This window comes from Nannospalax galili, unplaced genomic scaffold, assembly GCF_000622305.1.
Source record: "Nannospalax galili isolate Female #2095 unplaced genomic scaffold, S.galili_v1.0 scaffold541, whole genome shotgun sequence".
NCBI classification, from domain to species: Eukaryota; Metazoa; Chordata; class Mammalia; order Rodentia; family Spalacidae; genus Nannospalax; species Nannospalax galili.
Window position 1 is genome coordinate 1694519 of NW_008345054.1, and position 8227 is coordinate 1702745.

Sequence of the window (8227 nt, forward strand, 5' to 3'; positions counted from 1 at the left end):
TGCGCCTCCCGCTGCTCTCTCTAGCTGGAGGAAGGGAGTAGCCGTGAACCCAGAGGATGACGAGTGAAGGGGCGGGAGGTTCAGACGCCTCTGCCCGCCCGACCCGAGACGCGGGAGCTGCTCTAGGCGGCCACCGCAGGGTCGGGAATGCCTGAGGCTGGGGAGTCCCCTCCAGAGCCCTAGGCGTCCCCCGCACCGTCTCCGAGGGACGTCCAGAAGTTAGCCCCAGCCGGCTTGGAAGCTCCAGTCTCTGCAAGTAAGTTGTCATGCCCAGGGACTCCGGAAGCCGGACCGGCACCTGGGCGTCTGCCAGCCCTGGCAGCGGTCTCTCACCTGGATCCTGCCTGGTTGCAATCTGGATGAGGGAAAGCTCCGTGGTCCAAAGTTCGGAGGACTGGAACTAGTCTTAGCTGGCAGGCCGCCCTGGGATGCAGAGCCTGGCCTCTAGAAGGCTGTAAACGCCTGGCTCCCGGCGCCAGACTCCGATACTTGGGGCTCCCGAAATCTCCCATCTTTGATTTCCCAGGCCAGGACACAGGAGAAGGCGGAGGGACCTTTCTCCCTCCACAGCGTCTCTATACTTCAAGTGGGGACAGATAGGGCTGCAGAGGGCTGCCAACCCTGAACCTTAGATTCTCAGCTTCTCCTTTCTTTCTAACCAAATTCGGACCGCGCCCTTGGCCACTTTCTGGATCCTTCCCTTCTTTTTAAAAACCTCTTAGCAATTGTTCAGAAGAAAGGCTAAGGATAAAGACTGGGGGAGGGTGAGCACAGTACCCTTTCTTGAAGGTGTCTTCCTGGGGTCCTGCTCTAGAGCCCCTGGCTCTGTCACAGCCTCCCTCCCAACAGAGGCCAGGCTACTGGGAGAGGGCCTTTCTGTCCTCAGGGGCTGTGGAGAACACTTACATCAATGCTGGCTCCTTCAATTCAGATTGGCCTTGAAAGTTCCATGCTTGCTACTCCCTAAAGCAAGTGGGGTCTTGCTCCCTAGCATCCACACCAAGAGCTCCGCATCCTATCAAACACCAGATGACCAGTGGGAACATAATCGTTTGCCAACTACTTTACTCTTTGGATCCTCTTCAGTAAGTTCCTCTGTGAGACTGGCATCCTAGTCTACAGGTGAGAAATGGCAGCCCAGAGAAGCTGAGTAACTTGCCTGTGGTACACAGCTTATGACAGGAGAGTCTCCTTATCCTTATCTCATGTACCTTATGTACCTTATCTCAGCATACTGCAAGCTTTCTGGTTCACAGAGTATGTTTCCACATGGGAAAGGGGCAGTCAAAGCTACTAATATTTAAGGAACCAGAGTGCAGAGCTGGGACAGGATTCGATGAGTGAATCTGTATACCCGTTCTGTGAGGCAGAGGTTGGTTCGCCTGCTTTCTAGATGAGACTAGAGCTAATAGAATTCTAAGTACTAAGGGGTAGCTCTGTTGTCTTCTAAGTCCTTGCCCTCTGGCTTCTCATCGAGGGACTTTTCATTACCAAACACTAACCCTGCAAGGTGCTCTGGCTTTCCAGGACTCATGCCTTTTGCTTAGACAGCCTTAAATCCCATCCACTAGCTCCCTAGGCTCTGGCAGGTGAGCAGAACAGAGCAAATGCTGTGGAGATTGAGAGAAAAGCACTGCATTGGGCTCGAAGATGAAAGGCTTGGCACCCTGGAACTGTAGACAATTGAGCTGACCTCAGTTGTACCAGTCTTGGAGGGGAAGCCAGGCCTCCAGTGGGAGTCCCGGGTCATAGGATGTGGGCTGCTTGGTAGCACAGCAGATCAGGCCACCACTGAGAGACAAAGTATCACAGGAAGAATTCCATGCTCCAACAGCCCAGCCATGTTCCCCAGACTTACTACCTGGCATAGGCTAAGATAGGTACGAACTACTGGTGTCTCAGAAGCCACCGAGCTTGCTTAGGAGCATATCTGCTTTAAGCATAAAATAAGCATGTTCTATGCTCCACCTAGCAAGCAGGTCAGCTGGAGGAGGAAGGGAGAAGGAAAAGAAGGCAAGAGATGGGGTAGGGCCATCCCCTTTGCACAGGGCTATCTGCCTCTCTGCCCAGTTATCCCAAAACTGAGATGCCATCTCTAGATGAAATTAGATCTCAACAGGAGTCCCCAGCATAGGTTCCCAGAGGCTACCTGCCACCTCCTGGGTACAGAGCGCCTCCCTCTGTGCATCCTATGGACTCATCAGTTTACCTGCTCTCACTGCATTCCCTGGACCTTGCCACCCCTGGAGCAGGCTACATGTTCTACAAGGTCCCTCTGGGGCTCTCTGTAAGTGCTTGACTGGGCTTGTCAAGGAATTTAATTGAAGTGCCTTCTAAGGCTGCTCTGGTCATCTGTGATGAAGTTAATCACACAGCAGGGTTCCTAGTCTTTACTTCGGGTTCACTGTAAATGCTGAGATTCCATCCCAAAAGCCTTCTTGGGCCAAGCTATCAGAGGGTATGCTGGAGGTTCATGTACCTGAAAATTGTATTGACTTCTCAATTTTATTTTTAAATCAGTTAAGTATCCATTCATTTGATCACCTAGCATGCAGAAGGAATAATTTGTGAACCCTTTAGAATGTGATCGCTTGGGCAGGGTTGTTTTCCATTTAGGAGGACATTAGCTAAAGCTTGCCTGTATTTTCCAAGCCAATACTGATTGAATTTTTAGGTTGAGGGTGGAGAACAATGGAGAGAAAATAAGATGTGGGGAACAGGAATCCTTTAGGTGGTTCAAGGCTGTCATTTTTAGATTAAACTTTTCACTGAATGTGAACTACAAACTGGTCACTGAGAGCTGACAGTGCTTCTGAGAGGGGACCCATCCTCAGCCCACGACTAAGACAATTGTCAGCCCTGGAGAAATTTTTCCTTTTTCCCTAGAGGCAGGAGAATGGAGTTCAGGCACAAAGAATTGTAACAAGGCATTTGAATGAAAATACCTGAATGCTTTTTCCCCTAAAAGACATAGGAAGTGGCTTTCTTTGAAATCATTTTTAAACACAGGGGACAGAAACCCAAGGGGAGGGATGGGGTGGCTGGCCTTGGGTATCTAGTTCCTCCTACCTTGACATTCTGATAAGGGAGCTATTCTTGTCAATGGCGCCCAGGGTGGCAGCAACCTTTGCCAAGAGCGGTGTTAAGCTAAATGTCAGAGCCAAACCTTTAACACACGACCCTGGAGATCCTGGCTGGGGCTTAAATGTTAAGTTCCATTATCATTCTGGATCAAGCAAGCTGAGGGCAAAGGTCACGGACAATCTGGCCAGTTAGGAGATTGCTACAGCTCTTCCTGATCGCTAAGAACAGACCCCTAGAGTAGACAGAGTCTGAGGGCAGGGAGGTGAGGGTGAGGAGATGGGGCTGTCAGTCAGCTCCTGTGGCCCTGACCTGACGAGGCTGAGTATCTGCCTGTCCCTCAGTTGAGTATCTGTCTGCCCCTCAGCTTCTCTCCCATTCCAGACTCACAGTTTTATAACCACAGAGACCCCAAGGCTATTGTCTTAAATTGTTTCTTGTACTCAGAAGAAAAAGGAAAAAGCAAGAGCCAAGCCATTTGGGACCAAGTCTGAACCTGTGCATTCTGAGATTCTGTCCTCCAGTCACCTTGACACCAAGTAGTCAGACTGGGCCTGAGCACTGGGTGCTGAAGCTTGGGGGTGGGGGTGGGGGTCAGAAGAGCAAACACAGGCAGCACTGCCTCTGCCTCAGAAGGTGACTGTCCCTAAGACAACAGAAACCACAGGTGCCAGGGGTCCTTACAAAGGAAAGCTGCCCTGACAGCCAGCAGCCCCATTGAGCACCAGGGTGACAAAGCCTTCCCAGCCCAAGTCACGTGATCCCCATTTCTTTGTATTCGACCTTTGTCAGATGAACTAAAAAAGTGACTCATATCCCTTCAAAAATATGTGTGAAGCTCCTGCCTTGTGCACGTACCTTTGATAGAAGATGGACTCATTTGTACACTTTGCCTGCCCTACCCTGGGGGAATAAATGACAGCTTAGGTGGCAAGTGCCATGGGAGATGGGTAGAGAATAGCAACAGGCAGGGTAGATTCAGCTAGGGGAAACAGGGAAGGCTTCAACAGAACCTTGCAAAACAGAGCTGCTCATGGCCAGGTAATGGCTAAGAGAGGAGACAGCACAGGTTAGATGCATGGCAGGAGAGAGGCTGGCTAGAAGAGCAGAGGTGTAGGATTGGAGCCTGTGACTGGCCATGGGACTCCAGCTGGTCCTGGGGGAGCCTGGCCCTGGCTTATCTGTGGTCCTCCCTCCATTCGTGATAAGCACTTGCACTAGTACATTTTATTTCTTCTCTGTCTCCCTTCCTTCTTCAGTGTGGTTCTTTCCCCCATCCACTCTGTTATTTTCTCACTCTTTTCTTGGTCGTACCTGTCCACTGCCTTCATAGCTCAAGACCCTGTCCTCTACATCTGTTCTCTTATTTCTTTAATTAAACATTAGACAAATTCTAAAATAAATAGAGCATTTTAATTAGTGTAAAAATATGCAGTGTAAAAATAATAGAGCATTCTGTCACACCTTTACCCAGTTTCTCTCAATAGTAGCATCTCGCAAAACTATCCAATAAAAAATTGCCAATAAAGCTATACTTCTATACACATGTATATCTTTATGTTTCCTTGTTACCACTCCATGGTTCCCACTCACTGTACCCATTCCTCAAACCCTGGCGACTACTAGTCTGCTCACCAGTTCTATAATTTTTTTTTTGTCATTTCAAGAATACAATCTAATAATATAGTATGCCACCTTTCGGGGTTGGCTGTTTTAGTTCAGTCTAATTTCCTGGAGACTCAGATTCCTCTGTGTGTGATGTATGTTTCTATGTGTGTTTGTGTGTATATGGTATGTATTTCTATGGGTGCCTCTGTGTGCTTGTGTGTGCCTGTGTGTGTCGGTCTGTGTGTCTCTGTGTGTGGTATGTGTCTGTGTATATATGTTTGTGTCTATGTGTGACTGTATGTCTGTGTATGTGTGTGTGGTATGCATATGTCTGTGTGTGTAGTGCACGTGTAGTGTTTCTGTGTGTTTTACTGCCATGTAGTCCAGCATTTGAAAGTACCATAGTTTATTTAACCACCTACCCATTAAAATACATCTGAGTTTGTCCTAGCTTGGAGCTATTATTATTAAGGCTTCTAAAATATGAACATAAGTTTTAATTTCTCTGGAATAAATGTCCGTAAATGTAATTGTTAGGTCATATAGTAGTGATACATTTAGTTTTAAAAAAGTCAAGCTGTTTTCCACAGTGACTCTACCATTTACATTTCTACCAGAAGTTTGTGTCTGAGTCTATGTGTGACTGTATGTCTATGTATGTATGTGTGGTGTGCATGCATCTGTGTGTGTAGTGTGTGCCTGAGTGTGTGTTTCTGTGTGTATTATTGCTGAGTAGCTCAGCATTTGAAAGTACCATAGTTTATTTAACCATCCACCAGTTTTCTGCATCCTTGCCAACATTTGGTGTTATCTCTATATTTTAGCCTTTCTGACAGGTGGATAATGAAGTTTATTGTGATTTACTTGCATTTTTCTAATGGATAATTAGTTAACCACCTTTTAATGTGCTTATTTGCTCTCTGCCTATTAAGTGAACTGTCCTTGGCACGTTTTCTAATTGAATTACTCTTTGTTGTTTCCGTTCAGTTTTGAGACACCTTTATCTAGTCTATTAGGCTTCTGTCAAACATATACTTTGCAATATTTCCTCCTACCCTGTGATTTGTTTCCTAATCTTAAAAGAGTCCTTTTTCAGAGCAAATGCTTTGAGTTTAGAAGAAGTTAGTTAGTTTTGTGTTTTATGGATTGTGATTTGGTGTCAGGTCTAAAAACTCTCTTTGCCTGCTCTAGATCTTGGAGAGTTTTTCCCATGTTCTGCTCCAAAAGTTTTTATAGTTTCATCTTTTACATTTAAGTCCAAGATCCATTTTGAGTTAATTTTTTTTGTGAAGTCTGAGATTTAGGGTTGTTTTGTTTTGTTCTGTTTTTGTTTTGTTTTTTTTTGTTGTTTCTCTGTTGTTTTTTTTGTCTGCAGAAGTCAGAGCACTCCATCATTTGTTGAAAAGGCTATCTTTTCTCCATTGAATTTCTTTTACACTTTTGTTGAAAATAAGTTACATGTAGAGTGTCGAGCATTTCTGTGAAGATGTATTTTGAGTTTCTGTTCCATTGATCTATCTGTCTCTCTTTCCCGTGCCCACGTTTTTGTTCACCACAGCTGTTAGTAAGTCCTGAAACCGGGTAGACTGGCTCCTTCCATTTTATTCTTTTTCAGAGTTATTTTTATCTACGCTAACACTTTTGTCTCTCTATATAGATTTTAGAGCAGTCTTGTCTATATATTAAAAAAGCATTATGGGGACTGGAGAGATGGCTCAGAGGTTAGGAGCACTGACTGCTTTTCCAGAGGACCCAAGTTCAATTCCCAGCATCCACATGGCGGCTAACAATTGTCCTCAACTCCATTTCCTAGGGGATCTGATGCCTTCTTCTGACCTCCAAAGATATTGCACAGCACAGGTGCACTTACATGCAGGCATTACACTCATACACATTAAATAAATAAATAAATAATAAATAAATAAATAAATATAAAAAGCATTATGAATGAACGTTATGTCAGTTTGGGGGAGAGTCTACATCGTTCTTAATTCTTCTAATGCATGGACACAGCGTGTTTCTCCATTTATTTAGCTCTCCTTTGATTTCTTTCTTCATCATTTTGCACTCATCAGCTGTTCTTTGGACTCTGCCAGAAGCTAATTGTAATGACCCTGAGCGTCACTTATTTTCTCTGACCTTCGCTTTCTGGAAAATGGGTCTGACAACACCGGTCTTAAAATTGCACAGACCGAAGGAGACGGCAAACAGAAGCGTCCCACAGACGCTCAGTGCCGTAGCCCCTTCCACTGTCTTCTCACTCTTTCCCGGCTTCTTTCCGGCTCTCATTTGACGGCTACGCTCACCCACTTGTTTTTTCTTTTTCACCCATGCTTTTTTATCCTTCTCGGCCCTCGACTCCAGTTCTCCCAATCTTTTCATTTACTCTCCTGTTTTCACTGCCTTTTCCTTTTCATTCGTTCTCCAAAGACATCTGTGTCCTTCCTTTTTGTGGGTTCTGTGGCATTCCTTCTCCCTTGCTTTCCTGAGACTTTGAGGGAGACTCTAGGGCAGGCCAGCCTGGGCTTAAATCTAGAGCAGCAATTTGCTTCTTTGGGATAGTTCACGCACCTCTTGCCTGCTTCCTCATCTAGGATGCGGAAATGCTACCGATCTCAGATCTTTTCTGAATAGATTAAGTGAATAGCACACATAAAGTGTTCAAAAGAAGTATGCGGTGTGTCGTCCCTCACCCTGGCCCTGTAGGCTGCAGCTGGAATTCTTGGTTGGGACTGTCCTGGTTGAGCCGTTTCCTGGGCTCTTTCCCTTCTCTCCCGCCTTTTCCTCTTTGTGTAAATGTGTGTGTTCGCCTCATCTTGCTTTCTTCTGTCCTCTTCTTTGCATTCTATGTGATACTCTGTAATCATCTCTGATAAGTTGGCACCAGCCCAGGAAAGCGGTCCCTGGGGTCTCAGAGGAAACAAGCGGTTTTTCATTCTGACTTAATTATTAATCCTCTTTATTATTTAATGCAGAATTCATACAGTGTGGAGTTGCGGTGAAAAAAATGTATTAGAACTAGGCTTTCAAAGAGATGGCAAGTTCAAAAAGGAAAACCACTAGTCAGACACATAGAAATGTGGCAAAAATGTAAAAGGAATTAGAATTTCATGTCCTTTTATTCACGATTTTTTTCATATATCTTCTATAGAGGACGAGGAGGGTGCCTGTAAACTGTGCAAGTAAACCACAGCCAGGTATAAAGTGATGTGGTGGGCTGTGGGCAGCCCCCAGCAGCTTGCCAGTTTAAGGAGGCAGTAGCCAAGCATGCTGGGAAGTTTGTGACCAGCTTACAGTGCTATTCTACACGTGTACTCAAATGGGTACTCACATCCGTCTTTTTGTCTCTGTATTTTTTCCAAAGAGTTGAAGTCCCTAAGCAAACTGCTAGATCTGTCTCTTTTCTTACAAACAAGAAGGCTGTCTTGAAAATCCCTCAGCGAAACACTGTTTAGGCCTCTCCATGCCTTTTTCTCTTAATCACAAACTCTCAGTATTTTTTTTTTCTTTAATGACAAAATAGTGGGGGGGGGGGGGT

At 45.5% G+C, this 8227-nt stretch overlaps 1 protein-coding gene across 1 annotated transcript in view; it reads left to right on the forward strand.

The window, feature by feature from the left end:
• Positions 1–165: 165 nt before the first annotated feature.
• Positions 166–8227, forward strand: part of Kcnj5 (potassium voltage-gated channel subfamily J member 5) — a 25957-nt gene continuing 17895 nt past the window's right edge. The window contains exon 1 of the mRNA XM_008841369.2: positions 166–256. The gene's annotated coding sequence lies outside the window, so the exon portion shown is untranslated. The remainder of the gene's footprint in view (positions 257–8227) is intronic.